A 12755-nucleotide genomic window follows, 5' to 3' on the forward strand; every position below is an offset into this window, starting at 1 on the left:
TGCTTTGCGCTTTTCCTTTCTCTTCTTCCCTTCCTTTCGTTATTTCTACTTTCCCACCAGAACGAACAAAATAAAAGGAACAGCGAGCTTCCTCATATATGACCAATAAGTGGGAGGCGATCAAATCTCAGAAGAAAATCTAAAATTTTATTGGAATACCATCCATGCCAGGCGCTTTGTTTCTTTTAGAAACTAGCAACGCTGTTTTGTTTTTTACGGAAGGAATTAGTGCTGATAACGAATCTACAGTTTTACAACGATCCACTATCCCTTCTAGAAAACCCGATTGAAAAAAGTCATCAGGAAAATTTCTTAGTAAAGTGATCTACAATGGCTCTATGAATTTCATCCTTGAGTGAGATTTCTTCTCAACTTGTTGGAATTAAATTGCAATCAAAATATTGATTGTACAGTATCGTGCACGGAAACTCGGACAGCCGCTAGGTGGTTCTTACGAGTATCCTGCGTAGAACCCCTAGCGGCTGTCCCAGTTTCCGTGCAGGATACTGTACATGTCTACACAATGTTGAACCATATTACTGTTGCCAAACAGGTTGTAATTTAACAGCCACTAGGTGGCGCTGATTGTGAAGGTGAGTCTGCCTATCTGTAGTACTCTTGATTTACCATTTTGAAACAGCTCCTCTCTTGGTTTGAAAGCTGAACATGACACAGACGGGTTATTTTGTTATCTCAGATTATATTTTTACTCAATGCATTGATATTCTGACATTTGCTTTTTCGTTAAACTTAACACCTCTGAGGTAAATCAGGGTAACAATTGTGCTGTTGCGAGCGTTTTATCGAGTTTTCTTCACGTGAAAAACAGTTGCATCCTCCACATCAGGACCCTTAAACGAATTGGATCGCACACCATAGTGTGGAACGTTTACCGATTGTTCTAGTTATATTTGCGCACCTTGGAAACGAATCTTTGCTGTGGAAACGAAACAATTCAAAGAAATTTTAAATTGAGACACAATTGGAACAATTGAAACTATTTTGGGACAAATTACAATATTATTTAATTTTCCGTGAGAGGCACCAACGTCAATGTTCTGTCTTTTATAAATTGTCGAGTTAATCAGCAATTTAATATCCATATTCCATCCCCCAGTTTTCTTAAAATAAATTTCACCTTTTGGTGATTATTCATCTATCAAAATTGATGCTGTTTTCGTAGAGCAACGATAAAAAATGCAGAGTAAGCATTTAGGGCAAACGACACACCTCCGAGCCATGAACTAGCGCGACCCCCTTCCCCAACATGGTGAGGCTAGAATCCAGTGCCAACTCGTAGAGATAAAAAACATTATAAACACTTAACTGAGCTTTGATGCGAATGAAACAATGACAGAGCAAGTTGCTGTGCTCGTAGCATTGAACCACCTTGTAGAGTGCGACCAAAGATTTGAAACCGCCTTGCTTGCAGTACTCATCGGATATGACGCCAACGTACGTAAAACGGATGAGATCGCGAAACAACTCAATTGGGGCATCAACAACCTCGTGGACGCTTCCTGGCAGTAACGAGCTCAACGGATCGCCATCACAGAACGCAGCCGGAAATAGATCACCGTGACCACAGAGAACTGTCGAGTGCGCCTTGTAAGTCTCTTCCTCGAGAAACGTAAAAGTTACGTCGTAATTCTCTTACTTTTTAAACAACTCAAACATCTTATGAGAGAGCGGTTCAACTTGAATTTCGTAGCGCAAGTAGACCAACAGATTTGGTTTAACTTTGGAGTGCTGGGAGGACGTGATCCAAACACCAAACGAGTCTGGTGCCGAAGGGGTTTCTTGATCAAGTGCTGCCCACCCCACTCGATAGAAACGGCAGACGGTGTGATGATGATGTTTGGTATGATGAGTCCGCCATTATCGTTTAAAGGTAACACCTCAAAGTAAAGTAGATCTCGAACAGATTCCCGTGTCTGAAGCGTTGAAAAGACAAGCGATAAGTTGTCGTTCTGTTATTACAGTCAGGACTATAGTAAAGATCAAACGACTCTTCAAAGTTGCCTCTTGCATTAGCGGTCGACGAAAACAGATTCCATTGGAACCCCTGTTATCTAGCAGCTTCGTCATCTGTTAGCTTCATCGTCGGTAACCGTTTCAGTTTGGCGTCAACTGTCACTAGTTTCTTGTTTGCGTAAGGGACTGCTGGACTGAGCAAGCATATCCTTGAGTTGGTCGTCACAATCTGACAATTCTGGTACCGGTTTGTTAAGGGCAACGGTCTTCATCCTCTCTACATTTGACATTACTGGTTGCGTAGAAGAACCGTGGTAGCGACAGTTGCACACTTGAGTTCCACCAAAAAGTTTCTTTTGGCCTGGAAACGGCGATTCTCTTTTTAGCACAATTTGTTTGGCTCTTCTTGAACTCCTTGGCGGCCGCTAACAGTAACTACCCAAAGTTTGGGAACGCGCGAAAAACCTTATGAAAAAAGGCATTTTCTCGGCGTTCCCAAAAATCCAATTTTCGTCGGAACGTGTTCCCGTGTTTGTCCCTTCCCCCCCCCCACCCCATTTCTACCCACGCCGGGTTGTCGCCCCCTCATAAGCGTGCGTTTTTTTGTTTAACAGAGAAAAAAGGCGCGCGGGGTGGAAATGGGGGTTTTAGAAATGGACTAGAAGGGACAAAAAAATAAATTGTGTTTTAAATTTCAAAATGACTACATTAATTATGACGCGAGAAATCTCAAAATTAAGAGCATTATTCGTTCAAGAGTGAAAGCTTAGAGTACAGCGTGGTTGACAGAAGAAATTTACTGACAGTGAAGAGGGAAAAAAACGAAAAAGAGGGAAAATATTGCCAGATATCAGAAGGGCTGCGCTTTCGCGGGATCACATATTGAAAATTGATTCTACCAAGAAGATAACAAGAAAGTTGCAAGGAACCGCTACCAAAACCGTGTCGTGGTGCACCATAATCAGTCACCTCCATATTAAGGACATGTCAAAACCTTTCAAATCTAAAGACGTTGGCCGAAGGTATAATCGATCGGAAACAAAAGGCATCGCAGTCCGCTCCTCTTTCGATGTACACCAATTGATGTTGCTGCAAGGATGACGGACCTTCAAAATTCCAACGTGTGTTCTAAAAAAGGAGAAGTTTAATCGTTCAAATGGACAGTTGGCACTTTATGTGACGGTTTTCAAAAATGTGCACGAATGAATCGCACTTTCTCTACGGCCATTTTAGGGCTGAGGTGTCTTCCTTGATCTTCGAATTGGACGTTGACGTCAAACTATTATTCAAAGCAATGATGTGTGATCTAAAAATTGCCAAAATTTTCAACCCACTGAAACAGTTAGTAAGGCGACTAACAAGAACGAGCTGGCAAAGCATTATCGCCGCAAGACTCGGGGGAATAGTGATACAATAGCATTTTTAGATGAGTTAATCACGTCTCGCACTGGTGTCACCGACAGTCTCAGTGTTTTGTCACCGCCTCTCTTTAGTGACGAGGCTTTGTGTGTCTAGGAAGTAGAAAAAAGACATGCCAGTTGTCTTTAGGATCCAGAAAACATTCAATTGTATACTAAAACGGGTGATTTAAGCAAAGAAAAAATTCAGCTTTCCGTTTATCAATGTGCCAGGAGAAAAACGTCGTTAGAAAGGTTCATTCTACATTTTAAAAAATTCCTGGTAAGAAAAAGGGTTTACAATTTCCTGAGCGTCTTATTCATTGTTCATTTATTTTTTTAATTTTTATAAACCGCAGGCATTGACATGTACTTCCAGGCATTCCTTTTGGACGGGCTCATCAGGTGGAATGCGGCAAGGGCTTCAGCGGCCATTGAAGCGCAATCACAGTTCAGAACCTTTGACCTAAGGCTCCAAGAAAAACTGTGCAGTCTCTCGAAAGACATTTTATGATCTCCTATCGATCCTCTATATCACCCGCCTTCAATTTTCACTGGAGAGTTGTTCGGGATCGAGTATTTTTATGGGACGTTTATTGTTATTTTCAGGAACTTCTGACCCTTAACGACATGGATGCCGGAATTGTATTACAAAATTTCGTCCGCTTTCTAGCGTTGTAAAACCCCCTATCCTTGGTCAACTCTCTCTCTATAGTGACTTTTTTTGCCCTTTCCTTAACCTAGCTTTTGTTTTTGCCTAAATTCTGGTGTGTTCTTGGACGTCTTTGGTACTAGCTTGGTCTTTGTTATTTTTCTTTTTTCTTTGGTGTAGTTAGTGGTACTGTTGGTGAGACAATAAATCTTAGATAGTCACCAACAGTGGTGATCTATCCCTTCGTGCTGGCTTTTGTGTAAAGGGAGTCAGTAGAGGGATTGACGTTTATTGCGTGATTCTACATCTTGTTTAGCCTAGGAAACCTGTGCGTAACAATTTCTTGGTACCCGCCTAAATGATCACGATTGTGAGGAAGCGGGGTAGACGGCTCTGCAGCTGTGGGATGTGGCCTTCAACGACATTACGAGGTGAAGATGGCGAAACACCATCCCAAGATGTGGACAAGGCTGAAGCAGCATAGGAAATTATTAACAGTGTTGGAACTGTCGGTTTGCAGAAATTCTATGTCATGTTGCCGCCAGTCACGCCACGATGCTGTATTTCCCATCGAGTTGAAAATATTTAACTTAATAAAATTCCAATATTAAATAAATAATTCTGTTTTATGATAGAAGAGAGGACATTTATCTGGTGGTATAAGACATGCAATTTTTTGTATCAACCAGACCCGTTGAACTGGCACAGCTCCCACCAATTACAACGCTTATCTTACTAACGTGAGTGCCTGCATTTGCTGTTTATTTTTGTGGGAAATGATTTCATTTCGTAAAAGTTGTGTCTTTCTTCCTTAAAGTACTCGATAAATTGGTCCGTTACTAGTTCGACATCAATAGCACTATAGGAGACGTTATAATCCACAAGTAACTTCAATTCCCGTTTGGCTAAGCTAACTTATGGAATATTTAGAATTGAGCATTAGTCACTTAAGGACAGCATTCGAGAATTTCGGAGTAAAAACAACCCTGCCGGAAAAAGCCAAAGCAGACTTAAACTGGTGGTTTTCACATTTAGATCAGTCAATCGGGAAATATTTTATAACTGGAGACCCAGACTTAGTGCTATTCTTGGACGCTTCCATCGCCGGTTGAGGTGCGACTGACACCTATTGTAGCACAGGAGGGAAATGTTCCAATCAAGATACCGGGCGCTATATAAATTAACTAGAATTATCGGACACTTTATTGGTGCTGCAATATTTTGCAAGCGCTTCTCGAAATTGCTACATCAGACTTAATATTGACAATACGACAGCGTTAGCACACATTAATAAAAGCGGGAGCACAATATCACCTAATCTTTTAGAAATAGCGTTTAAATTCCTTAATGAAGGGAATTGAGCAACATTAATTTGCAAGCAAAATATCTACTGGGGGCGCTTAATATTGTGGCAGATATGGAGTCCAGGAGATCTTTCAATGACAGGGGGGACTGGCAGTTGAATAGTCAGACTTTCCAAAAGATCTGAGAGCGCTGGCACCCGAAAATAGATCTATTTGCTTTACATTTGAACGCCCATTTGTTTGCTACCACCCCGATCCAGAGGCATGTATGAAAGAGGCTTTCTCACTCAATTGTAAATATATCAAGGGCTATGCGTTCTCACTATTCAATCTGATACTGAACTGCATCCGGAAGAAGCCCAACCAACCTTGGTTCCCGTTGCTGCTGGAGAAGACAGTCGATATACCGAGGAACCTTCCGTACCGCAAAGACCAACGAAAAATAAATGCTTAAGTCAGTTCTGGTGTAGCAGGGCATCACTTTGTATAATAGACTGATAGACCGACGGCAATGGGGAGATAAGGTTTAAAACCTCAAAAAATTCCTAGTTTTCGGAGTTTCCAAATTCATTAATCGACATTTCTCGCTTTTCAAGAGAGGGCATCGCTCTGCAGGGCCTTATGGGCTAAAACAGTTTTTGTTCATTATAAATTCATCGAAGGGCTTGTTAACTCGTAGCCTTCAAGAAAACTAATCTTACTAGCCTAAATTACTGTTTTTATTTTTACCTTTTTATAATTTTATTGTCTTTCGATGTTTCCAACGTGAATCGGCCTAATCATCCATTTTCCACCTGTGAAGATAGTGTTGCAAACTTTTCCCGTAATCAGTTTGGAATTCGACTGTATTTAAATGATTCCGTTGTGAATTTGGTAAATTTTAGACTGTCCACTTGCCAAAAGAACTTTCAGTAGACATTGTCAACATATACTATCATTAAATACTTTCATGTAAGAAAGGGAGGTTGGGTAAAATAGGATGAAAAAATCATTCGAACCAGAGTTGAACCAATATCATAGAGATTTCAAATTAGAATGAGAACCAACGAACTACCCAGGTTCAGTAAATGATTTGTTTCCAATATTTTTGTTCCAGACGAATGATCCATTAGAAAGAAGATTTGTTGGTAAATAGCCTTTCAAAATAATTATTGGGATTGAAATGTGTTTTGAATAATAATAATACCATAACTATTAGACTTACTTGGTGACTTATGTCTATAAAAAAAATTCAGGAATTGGGGGAGCACGAGAAAAATTTGTTTTCTCCTCATCCGCAACTGAATTTCCTGGTGAATACGTAACTCTGGGCCTCGTTGTTGCATTTTCCCCTTCCAAGATTGACACCTTAAACATCTTATGGGATGTAAATGTCAACAAAACGTCTTCTACTTCAAGTTTTCTTCTTGCTTCTTTATATGAACCTATAACGCAAAAGAGCGCACATTTAAATGTTGTAAAGTATCGATAAATCTTCAATGTATTGTACAAACCCAATGCCTCTTTGCAAACTGCAGGGTAATTTAACGAATCCTCTTATTCTGGTATTCCTTTGGAGGAAACGATATGGTCGATAACGACAAGAGTTGAAAGAAAATAAAAAATTTTGCACAATGGCTACTCCAACTACTGTGCTGGTTTTCAAATCCAAAATCAAGAATGTTCCATTCTATGAATAACCAGAAAATATTTTTTCAATAAAACAAATTTTTCTTATATATAAGACCAAAAATACAATTTCTTTCTCTTCTATAATTTTTACGTGTTTCACCATGGACTACTCTATATTAAAGGCTGGACTCAGTCCAATCTCACCGTGTTAAAGGCTGACGGTACGTACCTGACGGGCTTTTTTACAGAAAAATTCAGTAAAAATACCGCTAAATAGAGCTTTCAAAGTTTATTTTAACTACGCCTTTAAAGCATTTTTAACGAAACTTAGAATGAAATAAGATATTTAAGTTTTAATTTTTGGGGAAGGGGAAGAAAGTCGACTTAACTCATATGCCATCTATCAACCAAACACCCTAAGTTCTTACTTAATGTCGTGTTTAATAGTGCATACAAAGCTGCACGTGATGTTTATTGCCGATGTCAACAGTTGATATCAAATTTTGTTAATTACCGACATCAAATGACAAGAGCTTGGGCTGATTGGTTGGTAGATGGCATATGAGTAAAGCCGACTTTTTTCCCCTTCTCCAGCCATTTTCTGCAAACAAAATATAAATATCTTTTAAAAGCTTGATTTTAAGTATAGGAACAAATGATAAGTTGATAGTTAGTTTTTTATGCTTTTTCTGATATCGAAGTAAAAATAATTACATGGCCGACATAGAAATCATCAAAGAGTCCAGCCCTTAATTTAGAGTAGTCCATGGTTTCACACGTAGTCTTACATGTTTAGATAAAAAATATTAATTGTAGCAGTTTTAGAATTTTCATTTTAAATTGTGCGTATAGACCATAAATTGAGTTCTTTTTTCCGGAAATTTCATCAATTTCAATAAAAAGTGTAGTAGCTTTTTTTTCGAGATTCAACAAATGTTACGCTGAAGAAGCAAGCAAGGAAAAAAATGAAATGCTTTCATAATGTTTGTTTTTTGTTTTTTTTGTAGCAAATAAATATTTCTTAAACAATTTCATTTCAAATTTTTGCCCAATTTGTTTTTTTTTATATGCAGTTACAGGTGGAAACGCAATATTTGCGAACGGCGTCCCAAATGGCTGTTGTCTTCTAGAGTCTAGACAAATTCCAAATACTCATCGTTAAATTGGTTTGTTATTTAATTGCATTTTTTAAAAGAATTTCATCACATGAATTTGTGATTACCAGACATTTATTACGACAACTTCTGAACGTTTTAACCATAAAACGTATAATTTCATGTATGATTGTGTTTCTGTGTAATAATCTCATACAAATGGGTGTTATGCTCAATATTTAACTTTACTCTTATTCCTAATATAGTTGTCCAATCATTTTCATTTTTCCCATCTCATTGAAAACAGGATAAACATGGATAAGCCCATTGATGTGATGAATCATCGTCGTTTAAATTTGAAGTATAAAAGCATAGCCTTCTCTATTTGGAGAAGGCTGTGGAAAAAGGAACGCTATTCATCCCGTGTGGGAAAATTCTGGCACATTTTGCTCTCGTTTTCCATCATCCGAGTAGACCCATGGGAGCCACCTGATGGTCGGGTGAGTTGGAATCAATGAATGGGAATCAACCGGTAACTTTTCAAAAAAATTTCAAGTATGAATGTTCCGTTTTTTTTTCCAGGAAGGGTTTCCATGAAATTGTTTATGTGCTTTGATTAATTGTTTATTGAAGATGAATTGCTATCATTTTGCCGTACTACCGTGAAAAATTTTTTTTTCTAAAACTGAGAGATTGGTTAGGCTATCAGCCTATTTCATGTATTATTGAAGGTATCAAAAATACAGAAATACTACCCGTTTATAAAATTACAAATTCAGGGCGTGAGTGAGTGAAAGTTCTCTCAGAAGAAAACAAGACTAACAAATATATATTAAATTAAGGTCTTGTGAATTGTAATACGTGCCAGGATGTGGGAAAAATTTTACTTGACAGGGGAACCAAACTCAGATGTAAATGTTCCCCGTTTACAAATCGACACCTTAATCGGCTTACCTACTACCCTCCCCCTCGGTTTACCTTCCAGTCGCGAACCAATAGTTTCAATAGAATTGTAAACAGAAATGTTTTTCAAATATCGCCACGAGACGATAAATTGGCTACCGTAAAAATCCACTTCAAGGCAAACTGGAAGAAGAGAAACCAAATTTGCATCCGAGAAAAGCCCAAACCTTTCAGCTTCTTAAATAGAGAAGGCTGTGCTAATAGAAAAACTTAGTGAAGAATAAAATCTGTTGTTGAAAAGTTTTTCAACACTAGTGCAATCTCTGCTGGTGTATCCGGGATGTAACAGTATCACCACTCACTACACGTAGCATCAATGAATAGTGGTTAACATAAATTGTATATGTCTAATCATTTGAGCTGTCGTATAATCCTAGGACAACCATTTCCTATAACTTCGTCGTGTTTATAATTGTAATTCTTTTATAGTATAGGATTTCTGTTATTTATTTCTCGGTCCTGGTGATCCTGCTTCTACATCAGTGCGCCTACCCGTGTAATATTTTTGTTCGTTTTCAACAAGATACCCATGCCCGTTATTAAGATACCATCCCTGCAATGGCATTGCTTAATTGACGGTGAACAGCAATATCCTTGCTACTACTGTGCTAAGCCAAAAAAGAAAAGCCAGTATTACAACATTTATTTGCTTTCTTACAGCCGCCGTGTAACTAATTTCAAAACATATCTAGTCCTTTATTGTATTACATTATTGTCTGTTATTCATTTTTAGGTCATGTTGGTGTGTAGGTAGGTCATGTCATGTCATGTAGGTCATGTTTGCTTCTTCATCAGAGAAACCTCACCAATGCAATTTGGTTTCTGGCCAACAAAGCCAGTTATTTATCATCAGTGCAATCTCATTGTATTATTGATGGTGAACAACAAAATCCTAGCTACCACTGAGTAGAGCAAGTGAATTGTCAGTATTTTTTTCTATTTGTGTATTTTTTTAGTGTAGTAAATGACGTAATTTTTTTTTATACGCAATTTAAAATTTGAAAACCTACACGACTGTTACACGCTCATAATGGATATTGATGGTGGTGGAAGTGACAACAAATTTTATGTCAGCTTATCCCACTTTTTATTCCACCGTTGATTGTTTTGAAGATTACTACGACTATAAGGAATCGTGTTCAAGTTCTGATGAAAAAGACGCTAAAGAGACTTTTATACACAGTCTGACAACCAGAGCTGTTGAGGCAAACATTGCACGGTGCCACGTAAATTCCTTACTGAAGCTTTAAAAAACCATCGGTGGTCTTTGGATATTTGCCTGCTGACTGGAAAATCCTTTCAAAAACCCAACTGTTCTGTTGTAAACTTCCAATTCGTGAGGTTCAACCTGGTCAGTTTTCATCTTGGATTGGCTAATGGGATAATTCTGTCACTGCTTAAAATTGGTGTAGGTAATCCCCCGAATGTTATCGAAATTATCATTAGCGTGGATGGCCTACCCGCCTACCAGTTGCAAAAAGCAATTGAAGCCAGTTTTGGTCTATTTTGGCCAGAACATGTTGTGAAGAGCGGATTTGTATTCGTATTTGGGATTTATCATGAATTTATCTTTTTGACTTAATTTGTGAAGCTGAAGAGTTGATTTCAAATGGGATTTACGTAGAAGAAAAGAAAATTATAATCTTTATTGTGGATATGGTATATGATGCGCCAGCACTTTGCTTTAAGAAGAGCGTTGTACTTTCACAATTCTTACAGAAGTCGTCAAAAGTGTGAACGGTTAGGACTTGGGTCACGAGTGCATCGGGTAAAGAGGGAGAGTTAAATACCTCGAAAATTTCTCACCATCGTGTACTGATGATTCATTTCGAAATAGGTTTGTACGAAAACAATCATGATAGTAACAAAAAAAGGTGTCTCATAGAAAAAATCTTGCCCAGGTTTAGGAAGGACTTGAACGGACAAAACTTTCTATAGAGGGGGTAGATGATTCGTCAGCAAACGTAATTGCTGTTGCTCAATTTATACCTTTGTTATTTCCCTAGAAAAACGAGGACGCTTAATGACCAACCCTACATGAAAGCAACCGAATATAGACTCCAGAATGAATAATGTTTCCCTAGTAATTTGTATTGTCTTAATACGCCTCTGTAAAACCACGTTATGTTTTTCCATATTGGGATGAAATATTTATATAATTTAATACGCAGAAAAACTTCTAAAGCCATTTGTGAAAGATGCAAAAAACTTTACTGGCCGAAATTAAATGCTTACAACAATCCTAATTTGATTCATTTGCAATACGATGTCATAAACTATGGCCCCTTTGATAACTTTAGTTCATTCCTCTTTGAGAACAAGCTGCAAAAAATGGAGAATTTGGTCAGACGTGGTGGCAAACCATTGGAACAGATTGTTCGTCAGATGCGGGGAGTAGACGCTCATCATCATCCAGGGGTAAAGGAAGCACTGTTGTGAATAGATTGACCTCTTTCAATTGTTATCATAATTTTGGGTCTTTGATGTATGAATATGAAATGGCTGATCAGTTTCAAAAAGTGCAATATTGCAGATGGACCATAACAATGGCCCCTGAAAACTGCGTTTTCACTTCTGATCATAAAGTTTGGCTTATTGAAAAATTAAACAAAAAATCCATTTCTGAAGTTTTTATTTTAGCCAAGCAATATCGAAATTACCAAAACTTGTTTTAATACCCCTACCCATCGAAATCAATCAATGAATACATCATTTCTGATCTCAGCCAGGTTCTTCAAATCTGGCCAATATCTTGTATTGTAAATAAATGTTTGTGAATTCCAATGAAACACCCCGAAAATACTTTCTTTGTTTGTCAATTGTTTTCTAATGAAAAACACCTAATTTTACATCAACATCATATTCTCCTCCTTTTGTAGTTGTAGTTTGAAAAACCCACCATAGTGGGAAGAGCGAGGGATATGAGTAGACTCATTCCTATTTTGGCATCCTAAATGCACCCGGCGTGTCCTCTCCTTGCGACGTAAAAATTGGACATCTTTCCCTATCCAATGACGTAAAATGTTTTTCTTGTTAAACGTATAAAGTATTGCGTGTTCACTACGTTGATATTACACTATTGATCTACAATTGTTCTGCATACTGTGCGTTTCTTCTTCGTCTAAGCTGTTTTTGAACCAAAGTAAATAAAATAATCAAAACGGCTGTTCCACATTGAACATAAATAAAACATTGAACAAAGAAGGTTCTTAGTGCCATTCTTTTTCTAATCAAAATCGAAAAACATCCATGGCACAGTATCAAAGGATGTCCTATGGATGTACATATAGTAGTCCGCAAAAGGACGAAAGGTCGTTAACACAATGGGGTAAGCATAATCCGAACTATGGGTGTACCTAATTGTTCCCAAAGGGACGAGGCATCGTTTGGACAAAGGGCCTAACATAGGATATCCTATGGATATCTCGTTTGCATTTTCATACGCTTATTATTTTGAGTTATAATGAAGGTTGTTTTCTTATACTCTGGGATAAAGAATATTCGTTTTTTTTTGTAACCTCTTCCATTCATATGAAGTTCTAATAACGCTGTTGGGTATGTACAACGGTTGGGAAAAAAGCTCGTAAAATCTGTGTTGAGCTAAAGCATTTCATGTATTTTTTTATTATTATTATTTTCCTATAACTGTTACACTTTTAACACTTACACTCCTGCTGAACATAAATTGGTTTAAAATTAGGAAGAACATCTTTGCTTCTCTTTATTGGAGTGGGAAGCATAAAAAGTATCAAAATGTTTG

The sequence above is a fragment of the Daphnia pulicaria genome, chromosome 6, assembly GCF_021234035.1.
Source record: "Daphnia pulicaria isolate SC F1-1A chromosome 6, SC_F0-13Bv2, whole genome shotgun sequence".
Taxonomy (NCBI): Eukaryota; Metazoa; Arthropoda; class Branchiopoda; order Diplostraca; family Daphniidae; genus Daphnia; species Daphnia pulicaria.